This window comes from Pseudophryne corroboree, chromosome 3 (genome assembly GCF_028390025.1).
Source record: "Pseudophryne corroboree isolate aPseCor3 chromosome 3, aPseCor3.hap2, whole genome shotgun sequence".
NCBI lineage: Eukaryota > Metazoa > Chordata > Amphibia > Anura > Myobatrachidae > Pseudophryne > Pseudophryne corroboree.
In genome coordinates this window covers 279954135-279966723 of record NC_086446.1, presented here as the reverse complement: position 1 = coordinate 279966723, position 12589 = coordinate 279954135, and the positions used below count along the sequence as shown (strand labels likewise).

The 12589-nt window shown below is 46.4% G+C and overlaps 1 long non-coding RNA gene across 1 annotated transcript in view; it reads left to right on the top strand.

Moving 5' to 3' along the window:
* Nucleotides 1-3018, top strand: part of LOC135057701 (uncharacterized) — an 89606-nt gene extending 86588 nt beyond the window's left edge. The window contains exon 2 of the long non-coding RNA XR_010244310.1: nucleotides 2908-3018. This is a non-coding gene — a long non-coding RNA (uncharacterized LOC135057701). The remainder of the gene's footprint in view (nucleotides 1-2907) is intronic.
* Nucleotides 3019-12589: the final 9571 nt, after the last annotated feature.

Here is a 12589-nt window from a genome sequence, read left to right as displayed (position 1 = left end):
ACAGCGCAACAAACCACTTGTGGTGCCCTATAAAAATAGTGTAATAATAATAACAACAACAGCCCAATTAAGGGATGGACCTCAAAAGTACAGCCATGAACACTTTGATCTATGAGAACGTCTGTAGGCAGTTGCAAGATCAAGGGGAGGAGTCTAAAACTGAAAGTAATGTGACAGATCACAAATCTGAGCTGGCATGAGTGATCCTCCTAGATTGGGACATGTAGGTATGCATCTGTTCCATCCATGGCTACCAGTAATTCTATGCCGTTGGTGACAGATCTCATTGATTACATTTTAAACTTAACCCACCTGAGCATAAGTGGTCAAGGACTAGATGTGTAAATGATTCATAACTAATAGCCTCTTCACACTGAGCTTTAGACCTGGGAAATAGCCAGGTAAACCCGGCTTGTGTTTTGGTGAGAACGGGTCAACCCATTATGTGTGCTTAGCCCGCAACCCTGGTCATGACCAGGGTTATTCCCAAGACCGATCTGGAAATACTGCATTTTAATTGGAGGACCCAGGTTATTGGACCCAAGTTATGCTTAAAAGCTGCTCATTGGCAGATCGGAATGGCTGTGTGATGACATATATGATGACCGTCCACTTTTGATGACTCCAACTTGATATGCAGGGCAGGCACGGGTACAGTGTGAAAAGAGATGACCTGGGAATAACCCGAGTCCAAGGTGCGGTGTGAAAGGCCCGGGTTTGAACGGCTGTAACACGGGATGAAACCGTATTCAAAACCCAGCTCGGATCCGAGATTTAAGTCTGAAAGGGGTATAAGTGTATGGCTTTAAGACTTATAATATATTTGAATAAAATAAAATACTTTTTCCTTCTGTTCCATTGGGACTGGAATTAAAAAGCCAGAATACAGTGATTTGTGAATGGCTTCTTGCAATGACTTTTACTTCTTTCGTCATACCTTGAAACAGATTGTGGAAAAAATGCCTGTTTGGAGATTTGGATTAAAGAAATATGCCTAATCCACTATGACCCTTACTAAGGAATCTTGGGGCATATGTAATAGCGCCCGAGTTTGCCGGAGGCGCGGGATGCCGTCCGATCTCAGACTTTGTTTAAAACTGCAATAATCTACAAGGCATGGTTTTGCCTTGTAAATGGTTCCCAATTTAAAAAAAACAAACTCTGGGATCGGCTGGTATCCTGCACCTCCGGCAAATTTGTACGCTATTACATATGCCCCCTTAAGTGGAATAAAACCACCCAGTTAAAAGAAAAAGGAGGGTCTTCTATCACAGCCAAAGACTGGTAAATAAATTGCTCATCAGGCTGAAAGTTTATTAGCTTGGTCACCTTTACAAAGCCTGTTTTTCTCTGGAATGCCTTGCACGAGGAGCAGAGAATTGGTGTCTTTGTGCCTTGCTTTTTCTCATTCTGGGAGTACAATAGAAACTAAAGGGTGCACCACTCTCTACAAGTACACGCATCTGTAGGAAGTAACTCTTCCAATGGGATGGTAATATATGAGCCAAATGGTTCATGTAGGCATTATACAGATGCAGCAGTATATACTGCTGGAAATTTGGTGAGTCTTGATCAGAGATGTGTGGAAAAGGTAGGCACTGCCTCACCTGCCATAGACTTTTTACTCCAGAATTTTTACTATAAAAATGATTAGAATAGTGCAAAGAAGATATTTCTAATATATTCTTTGTATTTTTCATATACTAAGTTTATATAGTCAAAACGTTAGTATGACAGGAAAGGCTCTGCCTCACCTCACCACACGTCACTAATTTCAATACATGTCGGGATGCTGGCATACCAAGCAGTGCCGGGGTCCTGACTGGATCCTGTTGAGAGTGTTACATAGGTGAGAGGAAATAATTAGAGTGTTAATTAGCTGCTGCTTCTTACTAATATAACACCTTTTGACATTTAAACCTCTCACTAGTGTGATGCCTTGGGGTGATTGGCTTGTGATGGCCTGGGGGATCCCGTACCTTGGACTGAGTGTTGAGGACCCACCAGATGGCCCTGGACATGAACCTTAGTGCTAAGGACCCACAAGAGGTCACCTAGCCACAGTTGGTGGGCCCATTTTTTTGGTCAAAATTATGCTGAGCACCTCAATTGTACTCTGTTGCATTGCGTTTATAATTGAGTTTATTATAATTATTCTAATTAGCAGTGTTTATTACTTAGAGTGTGCACCTACATTTCTTTTTTGTCTTTGTGGAACTACATTTCTGAGCATGGTAGCACCTCTCATTATGTTTTGAATTAGGGTGTGCAGTCCAAGGCGCCGCTCCCCCTCCCCCCATATATTCTATATGGTATATATGTGTACACTTGAATGCGCACACTCATTCAGCTTGCATTAGCACCCCTCCCACCTGCCGAAGTGTGTTTTTAATTAGCAGGAGTTCTGGCATTTGCATATTGGGAAAGGCACTATGAATGGTAAGCTCTGAATAAATTTATACAATTTGTCAGTTTTAGGGATGTGTTTGTGTTGCAGGGACCCCTGCATTGGTCTGGCTGCTTTGGGACATCATATTGCAACACTTAATCTAGCACCTAAATTGTTTTTTTTTTTTTTTACCAATGCAACACTTTTTAACACTAATTATCACCTCTCACCTATGTAATACTCTCAACACACAGCTGCTGCGTCTTACTAACGTAACATCTTTTAACACTTAAACCTTTTACTAGTGTGATTCCTTGGGGTGGTTGATTTGTGCTGGTCTGGCGGTACCCATGACCTGGACTTGAACCTTAGTGTTAGCGACCCACCAGATGAGGTTACCTGGTCACAGTTAGTGGGCCCATATATTTGGCCAAAATTATGCTAAGCACTGTATATTATATTGCACAGTTTATTATCATTATTCTGATTAGCAGTGTTTTCTCTTTTTTTTTTTTCAGATTACAAATCTTCCGGATGTTGTTCAGACCTTTATTTCAATTACCTTATTGACCTGTGTATGTCAGAGATAACACCAGCAGCTACATAAATGGAATTCAGGATAGTCTCAATTTGCCTATTCATCTATCCCTACTATACGTAACCACGGAACTGGCATGGTTGCATGGGATGTGACAGCAGACAGCTAGGTCTTCTCTGACATAGTTGCATCCCATGAGACTATTCGCTAATCTGTGCACTCCATTTAATTTCCCCTGAGACCTGGTCTGCATGGGAAAAGAGGTCAGGGGAAATTTCCGATGTGGGTTCTATAGCCACTGGGGAGTGGGTGGAGCTAATGCACCAAGGAGATTTATTGCCACAGGAGGAAAAGGGGGTCTATTGATTCAGGAGTTTATTGCCACTGGAATTTGGAGAGGAACTTCAATAGGGAACTAAGGACACTAGGGGAGTATGAGGACAATGGCACTGGGGGATCTATCACCACTGGAGGATGGTAGCTAAAGCCACTTGAAAATATATTGCCACTCAAATATTGAAATACAGCACCTTTTTAAATGAATGTTATTAACTTGATTAAATAGAAAAGGTTAATAACTGTCAGTTAAGTGCTTAAGGCCTGCAGTGTTAGGGATTGGAATGGTGGTGGGCTTAGACAACTGAAATATGTGAATTTCCACCAAAGGGTAGAGTCTGTTATCTGCGAGAAGTCTTAAAAACATACTTTCTGGTTTGGCAGAACAGGCATTCTAACTGGAAAGGAGAAGCTTATTTGTCCTGTTAAACCCTGTATTGTCAGGCTCCACTGACTCATTGCTATCTTGGATGTTAGTAGCCTAATAGAATCGTCCTCAACCCACAAGGAATCATTTGTTAGATTACGCCCGTTGGCTCCCCTTCCTGCTTAATCAGGATGTAACCTGGGCCTTACTCTGACATTGTGAGAACTTGAAGCTGTTGAGGATTTCTACATGGTCTCTTCAGTGAAGATGCTCTTGCTAGACCCAGCTCTCCAGTTCATCTGAGGTCATCACTGCTGTACCTGATGACGCCTGTCGAATCACAATTCTAGTGCATGGGATCAGATGTTGCATATTCAGCTATCGAGGTCCAAGCAAGTACCAGCCAAAATCCCAGGAATGACAGCTCACTAACGGCTGGTCACTGCCTAGTGTGGGACCTCCTATTGTAGTTTGCCCCCACCTAACTTTCCTCTGCAGTAGATTCTCAGGCACTGAATTGTGTAATTTACCCCTTCACCTGAATAGAAGGGACTTTCCTCTGGCTGCTCCTTGATGCAGACTGTTGCAGCTATGTCCTAGAAGTGCAGGGATTCCAAGATCTACCGGCAGCAGTGCTGGGCCCTCATCCAAGGAAATCAATACTACATCAGGAGTGGGATGCAGCATCAGGATAGTGTATCCTTTGGCCGATCTGATTTTTTAAATCAAACAAACAACAAACTAATGCGCAGCTTAGAAAAAAATGCACCCATCCTGATGCCATTCTATTTCAAAAAATTACACTGTAGCGTACATGGAATATAAGAGATGAGCTATTGTGCCTTATTCACTAATAGGCAAAACCATGTTGCACTGCAAGTGGGGCAGATGTAACATGTGCAGAGAGAGTTAGATTTGGGTGGGGTGTGTTCAAACGGAATTCTAAATTGCAGTGTAAAACTAAAGCAGCCAGTATTTACCATGCATAGAAACAATATAACCCACCCAAATCTAGATCTCTTTGCATGTCACATCTGCCCAGCCCCCCTTCCCCCTGCAGTGCAGCATGGTTTTGTCCATTAGTATGCTTTTTTGGTTTGCTAACAAACTTGAATAACCCTCATTGTCCCATGGTCATGGCAGCAACTGGGGAGGGGGGGGGGGGGGGTTAAGGGGTTATGTGCCACGGGTGCCAGATTTGAGAGGCCGTTGAGAACTCCACTCCCTCAGCCAGCTGCTCCTCCACCCTGCCCACCGCAATCACCTTCAGTAGAGGCTGCTGCTGGAAGTTATTCGTCAGGGCTGAGCTCCACCCCATGTCTCCACTAGGCAGGCCTCCAGACCATGTGTGCAGGGCTGGATTTGTAATGGGTAATGGGAAGGGTGGAGCTGCAGGCTCTTCATGAAAACACAGGACACGCTGGATACTTCAGCCACACATGTCACCAGTCAATATGTACAGTATACAGTCATATACCGTACTGCATTCTAGTCAGAGTCTATGTTACAGAGTCAGCAGTGTGTATTATGCTGCTGGGGAAGAGTGATGGGAGAGCAGGAATGTGCTTTCCCTGAGCTGCCCTGAGCAGCGAAACGCATCAGAACACTTGTGCCTATTTAGAGGAGGTTGGTACCCTACTGGGGATTATTCTTGGAATGAGCTCCTACAATTCTTTGCGACTGTGAGCCAATCAGCTATTCATCAAAAGACGTCCATCTTCAGTGAACTGACTGTGGACCAAGGACACCATGAAACATTGCTGGAACCACTGCCATTGGAGCCTATATTCAGGACCACAGAGCCGGTAATATATACTCTGGCTGAACTACATGTAAGTTGAAACAAGCTTGTCTCTTGAAAACAGTCATTCACCCTGCTGGGGATACTCTTTAAATACCACTCCTATACAGACACCTTACCAATTGCTGCAGTCTTTATGATGTTTTACATGCTTTCTATGTTATTTTTTTTTTAAAGTGTAATTTTGATACATTAAAAATTATTTCTCTTACGTCCTAGAGGATGCTGGGGTCCATTTTAGTACCATGGGGTATAGACGGTTCCGCAGGAGCTTTCGGCACTTTAAGACTTTTCAACGGTGTGAACTGGCTCCTCCCTCTATGCCCCTCCTCCAGACCTAGGTTTAGAAAATGTGCCCAGGAGCCTGGACGCACTCTAGTGGAGCTCTACAGAGCTTTACTGGAAAAGACTTTGATAGGTTTTTTATTTTACAGGGAAGCTGCTGGCAACAGCTTCCCTGCTTCGTGGGACTTAGGGGGGGGAAGTTAGAACCAACTTCTCATTTAGTTAATGGTTCTACTTCCGCTGACAGGACACCATTAGCTCCTGAGGGTACTGAACACAGCTCAAGCCTGGCCAACGTTCACTCCCGCAGCACTGCCGCCACTCCCTAACAGAGCCAGAAGAAAGAAGGCGGGTGAGTATTTTACCGGAGTCCTGCAGAGAGGGTCCTCCGGTCATCGTTGGCGGCTTGTCAGGTACCAGCGCAGCGTCGGGGACGCTACCGGTGCAGAGCCCGAGGGGAGGGGGGGCGCGCTCTGAGCGGCATATAATACCTTTTTCTCTCGCTGGCATAGATGCACACACCCCATCCATGGGGTTGTGCTACCCCCGGGGCCAGAATAAAGATTCCCATGCTGTGGTTGAAGCGCGCCATTGCAAGGGGGCGGGGCTTCTCCTCAGAGGACACAGTTCACTCACTGCGCGCCATTTTTCTCCTGCAGACGCCACTGTGAGGATCCAGGCGCAGTTGCTCCTCAAGACACGGCTGAGTACCAGGGTGTTATAGGGGGGATGGAGTGTAAATAATCAGATTATGCGCTAATAGTGTGTATTGCACATTATAGAGGGTACTGTGTGTGTGAACTGGCAAATCCCTTTCTGTTTCTCTGACAGGCATCGGTGTGTGTCTGTCCCCGATAGCTCTCCTGTGTGATAGGTGTGTGTATGTGTACACGCGTGTATCATGTCAGACATCGGGGGGGGAGTCTTCACCGGAGGAACCCATTTTAGAGGCACAAGAGGGGAATATGGTGGCTCTTCCCTCTCAGAAGGACCCGGAGTGGGTGAGAAAGTTGCAAAATAATATTACCATGCTTGCACAGAAATTCTCAGAGTCTGAGCAACAGACTATATATTGGAGACAGTCTATAGAAGATGCACGGTTTGCTGATCCCTCCAAATCATCTACTCGGGTCCCACCCAGTTCTCAGAAAAGGTCTCTGGCCCAGATAATGCAGGGGGACACAGACACAGATTCCGACATGGAAGCCGACATTGGGGATTTGAGTGGGGTAGACCCAAAATTAGCAAAGAGCATACAATGTATGATAGTCGCTATAAAAGAGGTGTTATAGTTTACCGATACAACACCTGCACCTGAGGAAAAGGATTATTTTAGATTAAATAAGAAACAGGTGGTGACTTTTCCTCCGTCAAAGGATTTGAATGCTTTCTTTGAGGACGCCTGGTCTAACCCCCGAAAGGAAATGTACTATTCCCAGACGGATACGTGTAGCGTACCCTTTCCCTGAGGAAGACAGGCGCAAGTGGGAGACACCCCCTATGATAGACACCTCAGTTTCTAGGCTGTCTAGGAAAATAATTTTGCCTGCCCCAGGGTCAGCTTCTTTGAAGGTTCCTGCTGACCATAAATTAGAGACGACATTAAAATCCATATATACCGCTAAAGGTACGTTACTCAGGCCCACCATTGCTTGTGCGTGGGTGGGTAACGCTGTGGAGAAGTGGGCAGACAACTTGATAGTTAATATTGATACGGTTGATAAGGATGACATAGTCCTAAGTCTCAGCCATATCAAAGATGCGGCAGGTTACTTTGTTGAGGCTATCAAGAATATTGGTTTGCTGGGTTCAAGAGCCTCTGCTATGGCGATTTCAGGTCGCAGGGCGTTATGGATTCGCCAATGGAATGCTGATGCGGAATCAAAGAGAAATATTGAGGCGCTCCCTTACAATGGGGAGGCCCTCTTTGGTGATAAACGGGATGCCATGATTTCCACGACTACATCAGGCAAGTCTGCATTTTTCCCTTCCACAGCTGTCCCCCTAAGAAAGGGTATCATTCTCATACCATGCAGTCCTTTCGGCCCAACAGGTACAAAAAGGCAAAAGGTACCCCCTTCTTCGCAGGAAGAGGTCGTGGTAGGGGTAGAAAACCTACAACACCAGCAGGTTCACAGGAGCAGAAGCCAACAGCTGCTTCTGCTAAAACCTCAGCATGAGGCTGGGGCTCCCATGCGGGAGTACGATCGGGTGGGGGCACGCCTACTGTTTTTCAGCCAGGTCTGGCTTCGCTCAGATCTGGATCCTTGGGTATTACAGATCGTGTCCCAGGGTTACAGGTTGAAATTTCAAGATCTTCCCCCATGCCGATTTTTCAAATCAGCCTTGCCAGTTTCTGTCCAAGACAGGACAAAAGCGCTGAACGCGAATAAAAGGTTTTTATTCCAGCCTATTTGTGGTACCGAAGCCGGATGGCTCGGTCAGACCGATTCTGAACCTAAAGTCTCTAAATCTGTTTTTGAAACGGTTCAAGTTCAAGATGGAATCCCTAAGTGCGGTGATCTCCAGCTTGGAAGAGAAGGAATTTCTGGTGTCGGTGGACATCAAGGATGCTTATCTGCATGTTCCCATCTACCCTCCGCATCAGGCATACCTGAGGTTTGCGGTCCAGGACTGCCACTACCAGTTCCAAATGTTACCTTTCGGTCTCTCCACGGCTCCGAGGGTGTTCACCATGGTGATGGCGGAGATGATGGTACTCCTTCGCAAGAAAGGAGTCAACATAATTCCTTACCTGGACGATCTCCTCATAAAGGCGAGGTCCAGGGAGAAGTTAGAGCAGAACATTGCACTATCCCTGACGATCCTTCAACAGCACGGTTTTATCTTAAACCTTCCAAAATCACAATTGGAACCGACAATGAGGTTATCTTTTCTGGGAATGATTCTGGACACCAAGGTGCAGAAAGTATTCCTTCTGGTGGAAAAGGCTCTAGAGATCCAGAAGATGGTCAAACACGTTTTGAAACCAGCACGCGTGTCAGTTCATCAATGCATCCACCTGCTGGGGAAGATAGTGGCGGCCTACGAGGCTCTGCAATTTCATGCCAGGGTGTTCCAGTGGGACCTCCTGGACAAGTGGTCCGGATCGCATCTACACATGCATCAGAGGATAATCCTGTCAGCAAAAGACAGAATTTCACTCCTGTGGTGGCTACAAACTTCTCACCTCCTGGAAGGACTCAGGTTCGGGATTCAAGACTGGATCCTAGTAACCACGGATGCAAGTCTCCGAGGTTGGGGCGCAGTCACGCAAGGGGAAAGCTTCCAAGGAAGATGGTTAAGTCGAGAAACACTTCTTCACATAAACATTCTGGAGTTGAGAGCCGTTTACAATTGCCTTCAACAAGCGGTGCATCTTCTTCAAGATCGGCCCATACAGATCCAGTCAGACAATGTAACAGCAGTAGCTTACATAAACCGTCAGGGAGGAACGAAAAGCAGAGCGGCAATGGCAGAGGTGACAAAAATACTCCTCTGGGCAGAAAGACATGCAAGAGCTCTGTCAGCAATCTTCATTCCGGGAGTGGACAACTGGGAAGCGGACTTCCTCAGCAGACACGATCTCCATCCAGGAGAATGGGGCCTCCACCCAGAGGTCTTTGCGGAGGTAACAAGTCATTGGGGCGTTCCTCAAGTAGACATGATGGCATCTCGTCTCAACAAGAAGCTTCTGACATATTGTTCCAGGTCGAGAGACCCACAAGCAATAGCAGTGGATGCTCTGGTGACCCAGTGGGTGTTCCGGTCAGTGTATCTGTTCCCTCCACTTCCACTAATACCAAGAATTCTAAAGCTCATCAGAAGAACAGGGGTTCGAGCAATTCTCATTGCCCTAGACTGGCCAAGGCAAGCTTGGTATCCGGATCTCCAGGAGTTACTACTGGAAGATCCTTGGCCTCTTCCTCTTCGTGAAGACCTGCTTCAGCAGGGGCCGTTAGTTTTTCAAGTCTTACTACGTTTGACGGCATGGCTGTTGAGCACCAGATCCTAGCCATAAGGGTATTCCCAAGGAAGTCATTCCCACACTTATTCTGGCCAGGAAAGGTGTAACGTCCAAATATTACCATCGTATTTGGAGAAAATATGTGTCTTGGTGTGAATCCAAGAAGTCTCCTGGAGTTTCAATTAGGACGCTTTCTCCTATTTCTAAAGGCGGGTGTGGATGCTGGGTTGCGATTAGGGTCGATCAAGGTCCAAATTTCGGCTTTGTCCATTTTCTTTCAGAAACAATTGGCTTCCCTACCTGAGGTTCAGACATTTCGTGGAGGGTGTTCTGCGCATCCAACCTCCCTTTGTGCCTCCTGCGGCGCCATGGGATCTTAATGTGGTGTTGCAGTTCCTAAAGTCGGACTGGTTTGAGCCTCTGCAAGAGGTGGAGTTGAAGTTTCTCACTTGGAAAGTGGTCATGCTGTTGGCCTTGGCCTCAGGCAGACGAGTGTCTGAGTTAGGGGCTCTGTCTCACAAAAGTCCTTATCTGATTCTTTCCGAAGGTTGTGTCTGCTTTTCATATCAACCAACCGGTGGTGGTGCCAGTGGCTTCTGACACCTCAGCCGTCTCTAAGTCCTTGGATGTCGTCAGGGCATTGAGGACTTATGTTGCAAGAACGGCTCGGATTAGGAAAACAGAGGCTTTGTTTGTCCTTTATGATCCCAACAAGATTGGGTGTCCTGCTTCTAAGCAGACTATTGCGCGTTGGATCAGAGGTACGATTCAGCACGCTTATTCCACGGCAGGATTGCCGTTACCGAGTTCGGTAAAGGCCCACTCTACAAGGAAAGTGGGTTCGTCCTGGGCGGCTGCCCGGGGTGTCTCGGCATTGCAGATTTGCCGAGCTGCTACTTGGTCAGGTTCAAACACATTTGCTAAGTTCTACAGGTTTGACACCTTGGCTGCTGACGACCTTCAGTTTGGTCAGTCAGTTCTGCAGGAACAGTAGCACTTTCCCGCCCGTACTGGGAGCTTTGGTACATCCCCATGGTACTAAAATGGACCCCAGCATCCTCTAGGACGTAAGAGAAAATAGGATTTTAATAACCTACCGGTAAATCCTTTTCTCGTAGTCCGTAGAGGATGCTGGGCGCCCGCCCAGTGCTCATTTTTTCTGCAAAGTTAAGTTTTGTCTTTTTACTTAGGTTCTCATGTGTTAAGATGTTTTGCAGCAGTTGCTGTTGCGTTATGCATGTACGTTGGCATGGGTTATGTTAAAGGCCATGTTAGGCGGCATGTTGGTATAGTGTGAGCTGGTATGAATCTTGCCACTAGTTAATGTAAATTCTTCTCTCTAAGTTGTCTGTCTCCTCGGGCACAGTTCCTATACTGAGGTCTGGAGGAGGGGCATAGCGCTGCAATTTCTTCTTTTCAGAATATGCTAATATAACTGCTTCATTTTTATGTTTATTTGTTTAGGGGCTGCTTAGGATTTTCTGGTGCATAATACATACCTCTCAGCTGTCCTGTTTTTTCACAGTCTGTCCCACTGTGCCACCTGTGGGCTGCAATGTCCCGTGGTGGTGGTGGTGGGGGGGGGGGTGTATTTGGGAGATCCCCCCTGTCACTCGCTGCTCTGAGCAGAGCAGGTGTGAATAAACACTGTGCATATGCGCAGAGCGTCTATTCCCTGGCAGAAAGGGACAGGGGGTATGCCGGCAGCTAACAGAGCACTGGCCAAGCCCCCATAATGATGTAAACAGGGGGCATGGCTTGCAATCGTGGTGCTTGCTGCGAGGCCATGCCCCTAATCATGAGGCCACGCTCCTGGCCAGAAGCCATGGCCACCCTTCCGTACAAGAAGGACGAGGTTAGTGAGTAAAAGGATCCTCAAATCAGGTGCATCAGGGTGGGATCCATGTGGACTTAGGAGAAATACCGTTATAAACGGTAAGTTCTTACCATAACGCATATTTCTCCGGCAGGGTCCACAGGTTATCCACAGGATAACAATGGGATTTCCCAAAGCAATTTAGTGGTGGGGACGCTCCAGATTGGACAGGAGAACCCTTCGCCCGAATTCAGTGTTATGAGATGAAAAGGTATCCAAGGCATAATGTCTAATGAATGTGTTAATGGAAGACCATGTGGCTGCCTTACATATCTGTTCTGCTGAAGCACCACGCTGTGCTGCCCATGAGGGACCTACCTTACGAGTAGAGTGAGCAGAGACATTAACCGGAACAGGGAGACCAGCCTGAGAATATGCTTCTGAAATCATCATCCAAAGCCATCTTGCCAGCGTTTGTTTACTAGCAGGCCATCCTCTCTTGTGAAATCCATACAGAATGAAGAGAGACTCTGTCTTTCTGATGGCACTGGTATGACCTACGTAGAACCTTAATGCTCGGACCACGTCCAGCGATGCATCTCCCCGCAGAAAGTCACGGTACCTGAAAAGCCGGGACTACAATTTCTTCATTAAGGTGGAATTTAGACACCACCTTAGGAAGATACCCAGATCTAGTTCTGGGAACTGGTCTATCTGGATAAAAAATCAGAAATGGAGAACGACATGACAATGCCCCTAAATCTGATACTCTTCTAGCTGATGCCATAGTCAGTAGAAAGAGCGCTTTAGCTGTCAACCATTTAAGATCCACTTTATTAAGTGGTTTCAAATGGGGCAATTTGAAGGGCTTTCAGGACTAAACATAAGTCCCACGGCACTGTAGGCAGAACAAACGGAGGTTGAATGGAACAAACGGAGGTTGAATGCGCAGAATTCCCTGGAAAAAAGTACGCACATCCTGTAAATTGGCAATTTTCTTTTGGAACCATACAGTCAATGCTGACACTTGCACTCTCAAGGAAGCCACCTTCAAACCTTTATCCATTCTTGCCTGAAGGATTGCTAAGAC